General features: G+C 42.8%; 1 long non-coding RNA gene across 1 annotated transcript in view; it reads left to right on the top strand.

The window, feature by feature from the left end:
* The first annotated feature begins 8,091 nt into the window (after positions 1-8,091).
* The window catches only part of LOC100576868, a 130,927-nt gene continuing 121,334 nt past the window's right edge, over positions 8,092-17,684 (top strand). Inside the window, exon 1 of the long non-coding RNA XR_003304823.1 lies at positions 8,092-9,305. This is a non-coding gene — a long non-coding RNA (uncharacterized LOC100576868). The remainder of the gene's footprint in view (positions 9,306-17,684) is intronic.

Raw genomic sequence — 17,684 nt, 5'->3', positions numbered from 1 at the left:
AGAACCTCGTCGCTGTTACAGATCAAGATTACGAAGTTTATCATTATCATTATTATTATTTATTGCCGTCATTACCCATTCCTTGCCCACGTGAAACCCTATTAATCGTCAATTTTATCACGCAAATCGGCAATTCAACGAGCGTAATTTCATAACATTCGCAACGTGAACAACAGATACCTTTCCCTCCCCACCAGCCGGCGACAAATTAACGAATTAACGATATTAAATCGAACGCGGACGATGGATCGACGATGCATTGTCCTCCTTCATCGTCATCGAGAACGAGACGCGCACCATTTTTGTCGCAGGTGTGGACGAATGTTCGGCGACAAATCATATCCTCCTCCCGTGTTGTACGCGATCGGCGGGGCACTGGCAGCGAGACCGTGTCTTCGTAAGCCGATTAATCCTATCGAGCGTATCTCCGAACGACTATCCTTCTCTCCCTCTCCCCCTCCCTTCCTCTTGACACACGGGAGGAGGATGGAAGGCCGTGACACGCATGTAGGTAGAGAGAAACCTCTTCTCGCGCGAGAGGGTCCTTTGGGCGCGATCATCCTCCCAGTTGGTCGTAGAGGAGAGAATAGCGACGGAGAGAAAACGGAGCCCTCCTCCGCTAAGAGGAGAGAGAGGGTTGGAATATCCGAACAAAGGAGGAAGGGGGAGAGGGTGAGAGGAGGAGGCAGTACACGGACGGCGCGAGGACGAGGGGCGGGCGGAGAGAGGGGCGAGGGCGACGCCACGAGGCTTATAAATAGACACGCGGATAATCACTCAGGATTTATGGTAACCACGGATTATCAAGTTGTACAAGGGGGTATATTTCATATTCGCGACGTTACCTTATTTCAATGGGGGAATACCTGTTCCGCGCGTTACAAACTGCATGAACGCGCATACACGGGACGACACGTGTGTTGCCTCCGCATCCTTCGATCTCCCTCGCTCCATCCTCCTCCTCCTCCTCCTCCTTTCCCTCCGTCTCAGGTGTGCACGTACAGAGGTATATACGGACGGGACCTGTGGAGGACACACAGGCTTGGGACCCGAGACGCCACGGAACTGGCTCGAAGAGGCGTCCACACGCTCTCTCTCTCTCTCTCTTCCTTTCTTTTTCATCGTCTTCCTTTATCTCCTCGATCCTCCCCTCTCCGTCTAGAGCTCCGTTCATCTCGATCCTCCACGCCACGGCTCTGCCCTTCTCTCAAAATCATTCCCACGTTCGCCAGAGTGCGCCTACAAAAGTGGCCGGCCACTTTTCCGAGAGACCGATCCCCTGACCGATCACCGACGACGACACCGTACACCGGCTCGATATCCGGCTCTCGAGATTAGAGCCGGGACTCTTAACGGGCGGAACGGCGTCGTTGGCGTCGCCCGTCACAGCTGGAATTTCGAAACCACTCGACCGAAAGGATGAAATTGCAGGCGGAGATACGAGGAGATGGCCGCATGCGCCTCCTTCGAGGACGAGGAAGGAGAAAACAGAAATTGCTACCAGAACGGGGCCGCGAGTCTTCTTCTTCTGCTTCTTCTTCTTCTTCTTCTTCTTATTCTTCTTCTTCTTTTTCTTCGTCATCGGTGTCTACTGTTTCTTTTTCCTTTCCTCTTTTTTTTTACTTTTGAACACGAAATGCGTTTTTAACCCGTCATCTTAAACCCTTTATAATCGGTGTTTTTATTATCATTTCGAAAGTCTTGGACCGATTGATCAATTATTTTATTTAGAAATTTGAATGGTTGTATCGCTTCCTTTCACGTTCACGGGGCAAGGATCATGGCGTTTCGGCATCGATTCCCGCTTCTTCTCAAATTTCACGGTGTCCAAAGACGAGTCAACATCCCGGGGAGGAACACGAAACATTATACAGACTACCTCGGTGTCAGTGATTTCGCTACTGGATATACCACTTTCCTTCCACGATACACGGTTTGCCTTAGATACTGTCACGATATTAACGTTTCGAAGTTGAATCTCCTTAAAGGAAATCAATTTTCTTTACGCGAGTTTATCAATATAAGTATAAATTATTACAAATACCTATTACGCTTATGATCGAAATAAAAGATCTCTCTCCAAAAAACACCATTATCTCATATATATATACGTATAAAAAAGAAATAAATACCATTTATCCACTTATACCCTCGATAAATCAAATTTTTCTCGCATATAACCAGCAGTAACCTCAATTAGCGCGCATAACTCTACCCTAACAGCACCACACCCACACGCCGATATTAGAAATAAATCACACGCAGCATCCCGAATTCCATAGCCCGTGGAACACGTTTCCTTACCAAGAAACAACGGTTCCATCTCGCCTAACAGGATTCGATTCTTGCTTGGCCTAACTCCTCTCCTACACCTATATATATATATACACACATTTACACACACAGATATATATATATATCCGCGAAGGAAAGACGCGTGAGAAACGCCTCTAAGCGTAACCCTTCGACTCGCGCTACCCTTATCACGCCTCCGATATCTCGCGCGTACTCGCCGCCAATCGATCGATAGTGAAAATGGAAAATGATTCCTCGAGTTTATCGATTTCAAAGGCGATCGCGCCGCGATCTTCCCTTCGATCAATTACGAACGGGTTGGAAAGTTGATCAACTTCTCGAAATCTCTTTATCGCCACTACGCAACAATACAAGAAACTGCTCAAAGAGAGAGAGAGAGAGTTGCTGTTCCACGAATGTTGTTGTTCGAACACTGACGAAAATATTCCCACAGGCGGGGATGAAGAACGCATTCGGGCTTCCCATTGTCGACACACGACGCAAGGGCTAGGTGCCGTTCCGACAATGGCCCGATATCCCTCCGATCCGAAACGTCTTTCCATCGCGATTGTCGAAGGGCCGCCGCCCCCATTATGCGCCCGACCCGAGGATCAGGTTGCTCTCAGGATTTTCTCTGTCGAGGGGGAGGGGGCAGATGTTTGAAGAAGCTCCAAACCCGGAGGAGAGACAGGTGGAACTGTTTTATTGCAGGGATTCTCCTGGATTTTTGATTTTTTGTTAAGGGAGGGGAGGTGGGTGGTCGAGAAGTCGGAGGGAATTTTTTCTTTTTCTTTTTTTTGCGGTTATAATTTGCGGTTATTGCCAGGGATTCGCTTGACACTGGTTCGCGCGTTTGTAAACGTTTATCGGAAATTGATGCGTATTGGAATCGAGATGGTGCGGGCATGTTAATCTACCCGGCCCCGAGATTAACTATCTAATAACAGTTTATTACAAGTTGTACAAGTTCAGGAAGAGTTGGACAGACTCGTAAGAGAGAAGTTTGTAATAACGTAAATTACGATATAAATTATCGTAGGATCGTATCGTATGGATATTGGAATCGGATAAAATATTTGGCAAATGTTTCGAAGGAATCGAGGAGAAGTTATTATAATTGCATCCATTAGAAGAAAATTCAAGCACGATCGTTTGGAAAATTTCCCGTCGGTGGGTTATCCGATAAAGGGGAGGCGAAAGACGAATCCGGGAATGGAAACGGCGGTCATTCCGATTAAATTATTATCATATTTTTCAACCGTGATATTACATTACCCTACCTCCATATCTCAAATCCATGAGATACATTCTATTTCCATCTTTAACGATGATGAATCTAATTTACCGCTAACAAAGTAGCTAATGACCGTGTACACGCGGTCGGCGAATATCTTCTCGAATGTCGATCCGCGTGGGATTAATCCGGCTTATTAACTAGCCGCGGAAAAGGCGATAATTCTTGTTAGAGAGAAGAAAAAAAAAGAAGAAGAAGAAGAAGAAGAAGAAAAGAAAGAAAGAAAAAAAAATCTGCCCAGCACGCAACATTTCCAGACACGCGCGCAAAAACGTTGAATTAATTCATCTAGCCAGGACGATTATCACTCTCTTTCAAACGTGGTCACGGCACGTGGAGCCACATAACATTCACGGATCCACGCTAAACGTCGTTTCGCTTATCCGACACAGTTACACACCTCGCCGCGGCTTATCCTTATTCTTAATCTTATTCTTCGAATTTCGATCGTGCTCGATTTTTCTCTCCAAATTTTACCACCAGATCAGGGTATCATTCTTATTCATTTGCAATTGTCTCTTTTAGAATCTATGTCTACATATTATTACTATTTCAAATATACACATACGTTACATTATACCGTGGAGTATTTGATTAATAAGGCATCTGAATGATCTTTCTGCTCAAACTGAAAATTAATAGAAATTCGAATCCTTTTGAAACGAAACACGGTCAAACGTATAAGAAATATATACTCGGAATTAAAGTGTTTGCGAAGAGTACGTTTACTCTTAGATCGTGTTAGGTTTATCATCGAAAGAACGAAAAAATGACGGAAGAAAACGAAGGAAAAAGCTATCGGGAGAAGGGGAGGTCCAAAGGGAGCCAAACAAGTCTCGTATCAAGCCCGATCATCCATCCCCAAACATTTGGCCCAAGCATAGGTAGCGGCGAAAAAGAAACACGCATGTCGGATCGGACACATGCGAACGGTAATTGAAGAAGATGCGCCCCTATATGGCGGGTATTCATCTGACAAATCCATTCATCCGTTCACCTCTGCGGCCTTGAGCGGTTCAACGGGGCGCTTCATACGGGCGAGAGAGGTAAGCATCGCATTCCATCGGCAAATGAAAGCGTGCACGAATTGATCGACTGCTTTGAGGAACGGTACTTGAGCTACCTCGTTTCCAAAAAATATCGATCGATAATAAGTTCTTCCCTAATTGTTCGATTTCTTACGTATTATAAAAGTATAATTATTATTTTCAAAAAAAAATATTGCAATATCGAAACTAATTACTAGAAATCTATTGTCCAAAAAAATTACATTTAACAAGCCAATTCGAATTTTACGTTCATCGACAATAACAAATATCATTACGCATATGTGTTTATCATATTTTCAAACTCGTATTTCGAATTCGCTGTTGGAATTATGTTCAAGAGGGAATGAAAATTGAAGATAAAGATTTTCACGAATTAATCTCTTTGATCATCCTCATACTTTCCAGATCGTTCCAAACGATGACTGGACGATTTCTCGTGAATGCTATCGGCGAATAATGGGCGGAAATATTCCGTGATATCAGGATTTATTGCCCTCGAATCCGTCCTGAAACGCTTCCATATTCGGCCAAGCTTGTTCATTAGCGCGATAATGGTTTTGTTCCTCCGTCTCGTCTCGAATCGGCGTTAGATTACGCGCATTCCTCCTGATACCACCTTCCCCCCCTCCCGATCCTTTTCCATCGAAATAACATTCCGCTCGTTTAGACCGCGACTAAAAGGGGTCGTCGAAATCCCGCGACGATGCGTTAAACGCGCGAGAATACATTGTCAGTCGTGGAAAATCCTTGCCACCCGAGAGATAATCCCGAATCTACGCGCCTATTAACATTCCTTCCTCTCTTTTTCTCTCTCTCTCTTCCACTGTCCATCCACCTTAATTAACCCCTGGATTTACAATAACCGCCGATCGAATCCTCGATTGATCGTTTTTAGAAGCTCTCGAGCTTCGATTATTATTATCATTATTTAAAGATAAGGAGAGATGCGTAACGAGTGGATGAAAATAAGAAAATAAGATATATCGGGAGATTGTTGATCGAGAAATACGGTGATCGAACCGCCGTTAATATCAACGTTAACCATCCCCGATGTTTCGCCCCGATGTTTTTTTGACATCGGTGGCCGTGTAAAATATCCCCATGGGATACCTCCTTATTAATTTTTCGCCAGGCCGGATCGCCGCCGTAATTCCTTCCGCGGCCGAGATATTCAGCTTTTGCTCGTAATTATATCAGCGACGATTTAAATTCTAATGCCCGACCGCGGCGAGTCCGGTTAATGATCTCTCGTCACGAGCGGTGAGCGCGACAGGGCGAGGGGGCTCCCGTAAGGGGAGAAAGAGAGAAAAATTAACGCTGAAAGTGCCTGTGGAGCAGATCAAAGCGAAACGCGGTTTAACGTCGTCACCGGTTTTGTCGAACGTGAAACGACCCGGGCCGCAGCGATATTCGTCGTTAAAGATACGCCTCGAACGAGAGCAGAAGCTCGCTTATACACACACACACACGAGTGTTATATATATATATAAATAAACTCGACAACGAGAAACATTCGTTGTCCCATGGAAGAAATCCATAGCGGTAGAAAACCAGCTCGTTACCCGGTAATCTTACCGTGAAAGAGGACATTACGTTACGTTTATTTGTGTTTATCTAAGGTGAATATAATAACGCTTTGATCGGTTAGAAGAAGCAGTGTTTCATCGCTTCACCGCGAAACAAGTAAAACGAATATATAAACCGATAATAGAGTTATTTTGTCGTTTAATTTTTGCGGCGTTATAAGATGTACGCGCGTAAGTGTATTATTCTTTATTTTTATTTAATTTAAATATATAATATCGTAAGATAATTTGAAATACTTCGAGTTATATTCGAGGAATATACCCTTTTATATCCGCTTTGTAAAAATATTTCGGCCAATTTTCTTTTTATTAGTAATTCTTAAACACTTTCTTAAACGTAATCTCTAATAAATGAGTCTAAAGAAAAAATATCACGCGATAAGGTTGAAAGAGGAAAATCTCTTTATTCCACGTTAATTTATATTCTATTCCTGTAAGATTAAAGAAAAATATAATTACGTACGAAACGAATCTTGAAACGCCGTTCCATTTCACCTTTATTTACGACGAATAGCAAATGGTGCGCGTATTTTTTTCTTCACGAATACGGTCACGCGTTTACGCAACGAACGTTCCTAATCCGATCTTGTAATTCTTTTAGGCGGAAAAAGCGAATAAAAGGCGGCGGGACGCAAGGCGCAACAACGAAAAGAGAAAAATGGAACGAGCGAGATCGAAACCGTTCATTATCCTTCGAGCGACGAGGCAGCTATGTTTCCATTCCGTTAATGTGTAACGCGATCAACGATTCGATTTATTGTTACGTAACGGAATAAGACTAATAAGTCGCGATTCGACAACGTAAGCGTGCCGTTTCTGACTTTTACGTGTTATCATGATTTAGCAATAATGATTGTGTTTCACCCGTTGATACACGGGTTCGATAAACGAATCGAATCTAGTCTCACTGTTTTCTCTCTCTCTCTCTCTTTTGTTTTTAAACATTTCTATTCGATTCTCGTTTATTATTCAATTTTTCGAATCGAATTTAAGGTATTTCATTGCGATTCATGGCAATTTAAAAACACGTTATTTACATCGATCTCTGATTACTATTTATTATTTATTGATCACAGAAGTGTAATAAAATATTATTAACTTATATAATATTGATATTATTATTAGTTGCGAGATAAAAGTTCTTTTAGAAATCGAGAAACATTATCTGATAAACAAGTTAATATTTTAATGACTTTTTTGCTGTAATAAAAATGCAACAAATATAAATATTTGTTATTACGCAACGAGAAATCTAATATTGAGGTATTAGAAAATCTTTTTTCAGTTTTCAGTGAATTCTATTATAATACGCAAGATTTTTTTAAATTAATTTAAATAATATTTTTGAATACTTATAAATCATAAATCATCCTCTCACCGCGATAATTTATGATCTTTCTAATCAAAAATGCCAATTACTTAATATGTCACGAATAACGAGTAACGACAGTCGTATGATTATTTTACTTTTTTTCATTTCTTTTTCCTTTTTTTTTTTTTATTATAAATTCATAATATTGCTTTTTGTGTTATTCTACCGCTTTGATAAACACATATGATATGATAATTCAATGAATTTATAATAATTTACGTCTTTTTCTGTGATATGAGTAAACATATAACTAAAATGTGTACAATTATTAGCAATTCGAACAAATATACCATTTGTAAACCAATATTTCTTAATCTCTCTTTTAATATTCATATTTCCATTGCGTGATATATTTTGTTATTTACAATTCCTTGGATTGAAGTTGGAAAAAAAAGAAAAAAGAAACCACTTATACCGATATCCATCGTTTCATTGCCATTTACAATATATTAATAAAAGCATAAATAATTATAAATAAGTCGATTACAGATAATAATTATACTCCGCCATGTTCGTTATAAATTTCTCTCTCCCCTCTATTAATTCCATTATTCTAAGTCGCGCGTTCATCTCTGCACAATTCTCTAGTCCTCCTCTTGCAATATTGCAAAACATCTTCTATCGACATTGCGACGAAAAACAAAAACGGAACGGAAGAATCGACGATTGGAAGAAGAAGAAGAAAAAAAGAGCGAAAGAAAAACGAAGGGAGTACACTGGACACTGGACACTCGAAGGTGGCAGTTTTCCAGCGCGCCGGCTAAGCCGGTGCAGTTGAAAGAGATACGTGACGCACACACGCGCGGTTAGTTGAAGGGGGAGCGTGGCGGACAATGCCAAGCTGCGCTACGACGACGTGCGTACGAGGTGACTGCCTGTGTTCGGTGTTTCGCGAACAAATGGGAGAGCATCGTGCCGGCACCCTGCCTCGGCGGCGAGGAGATGCCGGAGAAAAAGGGGCACCACCACGAAGAAGACGAAGAAGACGACGACGACGACGACAAGAAGGAAGAAGTAGTAATAGTAGTAGTAGTAGTAGAAGAAGGAGAAGAAGAGGTTGAAAGCATTGTTCCGCGCCCCTCGCTCCGTACAGTCCCTCGTTTTTCGTCCCACCACATTTCATACCGATGCATCGTGCGGTACCTACTCTCTCTCTCTCTCTCTCTCTCTTTCCCTTTCCCATTTTCCCTCTCTCTCTTTCTCCGCCTCCCTAAAGCCATCTCAAACGCACCGGCCCGTGCTCAGGTGTGCTCCATTGTTAAACGCCCCACATATCGCGTACGCGTTCCGCGCTTACCCTCTTTATTATGTGTTTGCCCATTATAACGGGAGAGAAGGAGAAAGAGAGAGAAGGAGAAAGAGAGACGTATATGGTTTGGAAGAAGGGGGAGGGGGACAAAGACGAAACGAGAGATGGGGATGGAACAAAAAGGAACACGTGTAAGGGAGGGGGAAATAGACGAGAGAGACGCAGAGCCACTGGCTGAGGGATCAAGTGGCATTGTCCGGCCACGACGATGCTTTTGTAAGATCTCGCGCATCGCTGCCGGCCGACGATTCGAATGCCTTCCCGGTATACGCACGAGAGGGGAAGCAGGGGATTGGGAGGAACGATAAACCATCCCGAGGAACGAATTCACCTAATGTCGCTTAGCTCCGCTTGGAAATGGAGAGCCGTGATCCTGGGCCAGAAGGAAAACACGTGGAAGGTAATAAGTAAAGTTTTTTTGCTCGTTCCGATGTGTTTACATTATGTTGTATCCACGACGCGAACTCGAGAGCGAGAGAGAGAGAGAGCGAATGTTTTTGTTGGTCCCTTTGCGGGATAGAAGCATTTCGCATAGAAGTTCGTTGGACAGGGATACAGCTACAGGGGCCTCTCTCTTTATCGCTGCCTCGTAAGTACACCGCGCATGGGATACGCGACTCGAAGACTCGAGTTTTTTCTTCAACCGGTAACGCGCGATTTCCCTCGGTTTCCAATGGACTTAGGTATACCTAAGAGTTATACATACGCAGATCCATACGTAGAGAGATCCCTCCTGCACGGGTTGGGATTGAACTCGAGGCGCGCAAGCAAGGGCTCGCTCGGGAGAGGCATAGCCAAAGGGATTTACGCGGTATACCCGGCGCGGACTCGACCTTTAGGGTCGGCCCATTGAAAAATTAGTAAATTATTTAAGACTCCGCCGGCCACGTCTGTGCTTGTTCGCGGTTGATTTATTTCGACTATCGTGATGCATGGTCCGGCTATCCAATATTGTAATACGTTTTGCATACGTGGTATATACGGCCGAGCGCGTACTTACGTATCATTGTCGACGTTCCGTGGCCTAGCGATTGAAACACTAGCCGGGCTATATCTCAACAGGTTCGCCGGGCGTTATGAGCGGCTGCTCTACACGGCATTATGTTCTCTCTCTCGATGGGTTGGGAGGAGGAGGGGGAGGGAGGGAAGAAGATACCGGTCGCAGTTGTCGGATCAGAATCCTATATTATCGCGCTCTAGAAGCTCCGGGGCAGGTGTATCGGTGACCCTTGTCTTGGCACGTATTCCACACGCATTTTACACCCTACACCCCGGCGGGATAAGACAAAGCGAAATATACCTTGGGATCGTTCCTCCAACGGAGGTATAACCGCGACCGCGTGAAACGCCTGTCCGCCGGTTTTTACACTGTTGCAACTGTTGAACTGTTTTTAAAGAACCGGTTTCACGCCGATTACAGGTGTTTATTATTGTACTTATGCAATGCCGGATTGTTAACGAGTTATAGGACGAGATTCGATTCTTATTTTCAGCATTGGACAAAGAGGGAGGAGGTTGGCCGACGGGCGAATGAAATGAATTAATTTTTTTCTTTTTTCATCACCGATAAGCATTGGAAATGGATTTTCTTGTGTGCGCGCATATTAGTATATATACGTGACGAAATTACGAAGTATAATATAATCCGTTTTATCGTTCGAAAGGATTTTATCGCTATCGGTAAAATTAATATTTTGAGTATCGTTCTTATCTCTCTATAATTCTCATAATTTCAAAATTCATTAGAATATTTCAATGTTTCTAGAACGTTTTCTTAGAAAACATTTTTCTTTAATTCTTTTTTACTTTCTTTCTTGTGTATCTTAATGTATTATGTATACGAGACGCATAAATTAATTAAAAAAAAAATAATATATTATATTAACATTTATATTACTACATATATATAAAGTGTTATTAAAATTATCATACGTATTTTTTTGCTATAACGATATAAAAAATATCACCGTTGATTCAAAATAAGTTTATATTTAATATTGACGCTTCATTAAATTCAAACATATTCTTCTGATTGCCTATAACTCTTGGAGATGTTTCTATGATATACCCAATTTTCAAGATGCCAATACTAAACTAATCTAAACCTAATCATTTTAAATGCAACGAAGTATATATATATTCGACCCTTGAGCTACAATAAACGATTTCGTCGAGTTACCAGTGTACTTACTCACTCGACGTCATTTTTCACGCTGACGTTTGCTTTAATAAGTAACCAACAAACCTCATTTACCATCAGGACGTAGCCGTACCACGTTCCCCCCCCCCCCCTGGTTGGGGGAACATGTCAGAATCGAAAATCGCAATTTTCCCGTTAAATACACCTCGCCAGTTAAGGGTTACACTAAACTTTCACGCTTATTAAGAAGACAGAATCACGGTGCACCGACCAAGTCGCTAGCTCGCTCGTATGCACACGCATATTGCTTGAAATCTGCGCTATAAGTTGTATCAATGTCCCGGACATTCAATCCCGGCATACGTTGCACGAGCCCGGCCGGTAATGAAACATTTAACGCGCGTTCCCTTATCTCCGCATCTGGTAATATACAACGAATAGTGAGGCGCGATAATTCGACCGCGCGCGCAGCGTTTCGCGTCGTTTCCCATTTCCCCCCTCTCCTTCTCGACCGTTGGCACACCGTTCCCGTTACATAATGGCGAAACGAACAGGACTGCCACTGAAAAATAGTCGCGGTATGGAACTCGTTAATCACAAACCTGGCCATTACTGCGAGTTTTAAAAACTTTCGTGTACACGGCCAAGCGACAGTCGACATTCGGTTCGACAACATTCCACGTCGAATCCACGCCGATTCTCTAATTCATCGACGCGTGCGAGCCTCTCTTCGCGCCATTTATCGCACGATCTCGAGTAGAGAGTCTATCGCCATGTCGGCGCGAAAACGTTTTCCTCCATGGGTAAAGATACGCGGCCGTCCCTGAATGCCAACGTTCCACGATTCGCCTTGACTTTTGTCCGGAACACTTGAATTATGTTAAAGTCGGTACCGAGAAAGCCAGCTCACACTCGCCTTAGAGACAATCGTTGCATTCTACTGTCGTACGTGTCAGCTCGTCAATATCGACGATACGATATTCCTTTACCATTGATTTCTTTGTTAGCGATTGTACGTTTCAAGAACTAACCCACGGTCTTATTATCTGATGGAACGTCTAAAACGATCGTTCATTCGAAAGGAAAGGAATATGAGGACTTACCAGTGCCGAACCAGCGTCGTTAATCGATGAAAATCTCTTGTAAATGTTCGCACTCGTCCTTAGCGAACAGCATATGGCTGACTCAACGAACATGGTGCCGCGCATGCGCCTTGCGATGATTGTTCACCCTAGCTAGCTACTTCGGAGATCATTTCGGAATGCAATCGATAAACGACGAATAACAACTTTCACACGAACGAATTGTTCGAACTTTATTAACATTCGATTGCAACTTTGATTCGGCCACTACGTACGCGTAATTTAGCACGTCACAACAACTATTTATGGGAAAAACGAATCTTTTTTGACCGGACACTCACAGTAACCACTAAAAGGTAGCCATATTAGTTCACTAACTGACAGATGACGCGCGCCGATCTAGCGGTAAAATTCGAAATTACAGCGCATGCGTTATTGCGACGTGATGTTGAGATAGTTGAAATAATTTCTCGTTACAAAGGTGAATCATCGTCATTGCAAGTATAATGTATGCTATTTCAATAAAGACGTCTATTTCCTTATTTTACTTAATTTTGTATTCTGCTATTTGAAATTGTATATTGGGTAAACATGACTCGAATACATTATTCCTAACATTTGAAATTATCGAGTCATGTAAAAATGGCGGCACGTATACACGTATATATTGATATTAAACATTGGTTTTCACTCACACTCGCGCATACGCGAGATACATAGATTTCGAAAGATAATTCTCGTTATTTTCTTCCATATCGATATCAATATCTCAGTTTTTATTACTGCTCGCAATATTTTTCATACAAAATATTCCCCGCGTCACTTTGTTAATCGATTCACGTACGCTTGTCGCGCGACAGTGTCGTTTCGAGGCATAGCTGAAACGATTAGTGATTCAGATCGTCGCGACAACTAAGACATTACGGCGGTAATTACGGCGTCGGTACGATTTCTGAAGAGTTCCGGAGATTTTTCAACAGCGACGTGTCTCCGTTCAGAATAGACCGTGTGCAATTAATGGGCGCAGGTTCCCGCGCACCGATCCGAAGTTTAAATTTAGCGAGATTTAGCATAACGCTTGGTTAATTAGCCGAATGGAATCTAAGGCATCCGATTGAAGGGGAGTCGGGAATACGGGGGTACGGGACACGGCCGGGGCAGCTCGCGTGCGTGTACATCGCGTCCTTGTGTGGCCAAATAGGTAGTGGCGACATCTACTTGGCGCCAGTCCACTCGTTCTGCAAGCGTACCATCCCGACACGTTCGTATACGTTGTCGAAGAGGGAAAGGACAGAACACGGAGGGCCGGAGAGCAGCACGAACGGGCGACGAGGAGGTGGACGCGTAACTCCGCGGCCTCCTCTTCCTTCACGGGCCTCGAACTTGCCACGAACCTCTCACAGGCGGAACACGCGGCCGGCCGGCCGTTGGATCGGGTTGGAAAAAGTCTCCTCGCAAAACCAGCGGCATAATATACGATCCTAGGGTCTCGACCGAGAGCGTCCAACGTTTATCTCTTTCCGATACGGAAGTCTGGCGGAGGAATTAATTGCCTGCCGTGGCACCTTACCACGGCTCCGGCGTCCCGATGCAATATCTGTTCTCCTCTCCGAGCCATTAGCCGGGCGCATACTTTACATTAGAAAGCACGTAAGAGCCGTGAGCACAACGAGGAGACCTGTTCTCTCGCGAAACCTTGTTTTGCGGAATTCTCTTGCTTTACCCTCGGCCAGCCTCGAGGACTCGGCGACGGGATAAAAATCGCCCGGGACGAAAATCTATCGGCTTGCCGTGGATCGTTAGCGAACCGCGTTCGACCGGGCCGCGCTGTGACCCAGACCCCGGCCACGACGCCTCGAAACATTTCTTTTTCCGAGGCTTTCGATTATGCATTGCTCCCAACTAACTAGCGTCGAGCTCGCTGATTACAGGGCCGGGATTAACGGCTGATTTGCTTTAGTTTAGTGTCCCGAGTCGTTTTACGGGAACTCGGCAAATATTTTCAAATGTCAAGTCGGAATTAGATACGGTCCGCATATAGACACAGTTTAATTACATAGTTTATTAGTTTGTCGATAGGAAATATGTAAATCAATTAAATACGGGATACGAGATATTACGCGTTGGGCTTAGAATCGTAATGAGGTAAGTTTATTTTACCGATAAATAATAGTTTCTTCTTTTCTTTTTTACAAAAGGTTTCTTTCTTTTCTTTTTTTCACAATTTTTCGATTTCATGAAAAGTAAGATGAACGATAATCGCCGTAATTATAAGAGTTTTAAATTTATGGATATACATTTTTTTTTTTTAAACTTCAACTCGCGTCGTTATATTTTTAATTTTAATTCGAATCGATTCAACGTTATAAATTAAAAAAAAGAAAAAAGACGCATTATCTTGAATCGGTCATTTCATTTCAAGATGAATGCCCATATTGCTCATCTTTATTCATGATCACCCACCTGTCTCAATCATTTTCACGTCCATTGTTGATGCGTTTTACACCTGTCCTAAAAAAAGAAAAGAAAAAAGAACACCTTCCAAATTAAATTAAACGGAGAAAGTCGATGATTAATTCAATCGCGCGACTTTGACTTTTCACATCCTCGTGGAGGGAAGAAAATTATATATCGAAGGGAAATAAGAAATCTCCTTGATAAATCAAAGGATTCGATCCCTTTAAAAAGTCGAAAGGCGAGCGATTTTCGATTTCCACACCACGCGTATATATCACGCATCGGATCTCTCATTATCGTCATCATCGTCCGTCCAACGGGCACAAGATTATCATCGCGTAATCCTTCGAGCCATCGAGGACATGGAGCGCGTAAAAGATCGAGGAGGATCGTTCGGTCCGGGTCAGGCGTTAATTTATATCGCGAACGATGCGAAGCCGGCCGTTATTAACCTGCATAATGGCTGTTGCGCGCGCGCGCGCGCCAGTGTACCGCGAAGCGTGAGAATTTGTCTCGGCGGAGACTGGATCGGGAGATCGTTCAGGATCAACGACGCCGTTTTCCAACCATCCATTCTCTCTCTCTCTCTCTCTCTCTTCTTCGAGTCTCGGTCGTTCGATGACGAGACAATCGGGAAAGAGAGAGGGAGAGGGAGAGAGAGAAAGAAAAGAATAGGCTACGTTACCAGAAGAGAACTTTCACTTCGGCGTTCGATGGAATAAGCGCACACGCGACGAGAACGAGTCGCGCACACCTCGAGGAAATCTACGGGAGACGGCAAAGTGCAGACGAGCAGATAACCTCGTCGAGGTATAACGCGCGATTCTTTATTGACCGAGTCTTTACCTTCACTTTTTCACGTCGTCGATTTCCGTGGAAAGGAAAGCGATTATTCTTTGCGTGGAGATCGTGGTGAGTTTTCTAGTTTAGTTTGTTTTGCTTTTTTTTTTCCCTTTTTTTTAAATTCTTTCTTATTCTCGGCCTGGAAAATTTCTTCTTAGCAAATTGAAATCTTTCCACCGTCGACGGGAATAATTTTAATCGAATGCAGGTAACGAGAAGAAGTTTAAATTTGCATCAAGTTTAATTCTCATATGTTGTTAAAAACACTTCGTTTTATAATTGTAACAAATAAAATCGACAGGCATTGGATATTAGATATAGTGTAGAGGAGAAACGATATCACGTTTTAAAATTATTTATCGTCTCAATGATCCATTTCAAAAGAGATCGATAATTATAAAAAGTAAATACAGATCTGTGTATCGATTTCAGCTCGTTTCGTGTTCGATTTAAAAAAAATTTCAATCGAAGAACTGGAATAAACAAGATCGTGTGTATATATATATATATATTCATAATATTCCATTTTTCCTTGTTTCCACGCGAATCCATACATTTTTCGACGTACGGGGAAACTCGCGTGGCACGCAATCGCAGTGATTTATACAGTCAGCGATGACAAGATTTCCAAGTAGTTACGCTTGTTTGCGTAACCGGCAAATTATACGGTGGAAGTAACGATCTCTTTGCAGTCTCCTTAAAGACACTTACCAGAGGCCGTTGTCGTTTCAAAGTGTAATTTGAATGGCGTTTCATTTGTACGAACGCACGTCCATACGTCATGCTATTTTACACTGGGAATAATACCCACGTTTTACAGACTTTTCGTCCACTCGACTCGGTTCTCTCCCACCCGTGACGGCTTTTATATTTTAATTACAGGGAGGGAGGGAGGATAATACGGAGGATTAAGCGATACCTTTTAAAGATTACGACCAGGCCGGCCATTTTCCCGCGCTAAATGCCAACAATCTCGAGAATTAATATCTCAATTCGAGCGCAGTCTCGCGATCGCGGATCTCGCGGCTCGATCCACGTGCCCGTTAAAAAAGAAACGGCGAGCAGTAATTTATCAATTCGCGCGATAGAAAATGGCGCCGACACAGACACGGCGTGTTTAACCTTTGTCGTGAAAGTATAATATCGGTATATTGTTCGACTATTACGTTTGACTCGAATTTTTCTGACGATTGATAATTGTCATGCGTTCGTCATTGGCAGAGAATAATTGTAAGGAGATTAACGATACTCGATGAAATGGAATGAAACGAAAATTCGATTCGATTTTCCGAGAATGGAAAGATAATTATTTGAATAGATCTTAAAAACTGAATTTCCATCTATAAATTTTATTTTGTACTTGAGCTTAATCGTTAATGAATAAATCCGTAATTACGATAAATTTGAAAATCATATCCCTTTATATTCGAGGAACATTATTTAATTATATCCACTGTAATGGACGACTTGTCAATGTTTATTTCGTTATACCATTAAATCGAGAATCGATTCGATTTTCCTTTTGAAAACTTTCCATTTGGTATAAAACATCAAAGTCGATTCGATACACACCGGTAACATTTTAGCATTTCATAATAGTTCGAGGTAAAGAACCGCTTAAGATTAAATTGTACGTTGAAACGGTGGCCTCCGTTGCCTTGTCGAGCTCGTATCCCGGGGCGGAAATTCCATCCGGATCGATCTGTCGAACGGGTCTCAGTTGAATGCCCATTCATAGATACGAATTTTGGCCCTAATAATAATTTAGCCGAAACAACATGTAAACGTTGTCGAGCGTCCCGAGCTGCCTGTCTCTCCCCGATATTCAGCTTGTTTATGTAAATCGTGTTCCTACGAAATTATCTAAATCCAGCCTCCAATTAATATCTTATTGCTCGTTTAAATCAAGCGTCGCTCGTGCTTGAAACATTTAACATTCCGCGGCCGTGTCGCGATCGATAGATTCCGATTGACCGATTCTTGCGAAACAAGCGGAACTCGAGCTTGTTCGAAAGCGTTTCGTGACTATCCAAGTTAGCGACGATACGGTTTCACGCATTTCGTGACGAAATGGAACGAACATGTTGATGGAACGAAAAGAATTACGCGAATAATTAAAAGCGTTTCTCGAACAATTTCTGATTCGTAGAATAATTTTTCATTAGCGAGTGATTGATAGAAAAAAGATCACGGCTTAATCCTCCGACGATTTGCACGGGCACGCGCGGATCTCAGGCTTCTCAGGTGCACGCGATTA

The sequence above is a fragment of the Apis mellifera genome, linkage group LG6 (assembly GCF_003254395.2).
Source record: "Apis mellifera strain DH4 linkage group LG6, Amel_HAv3.1, whole genome shotgun sequence".
NCBI lineage: Eukaryota > Metazoa > Arthropoda > Insecta > Hymenoptera > Apidae > Apis > Apis mellifera.
The sequence above is the reverse complement of the archived record's forward strand: the minus strand, read 5'-3'. Positions and strand labels throughout refer to the sequence as shown.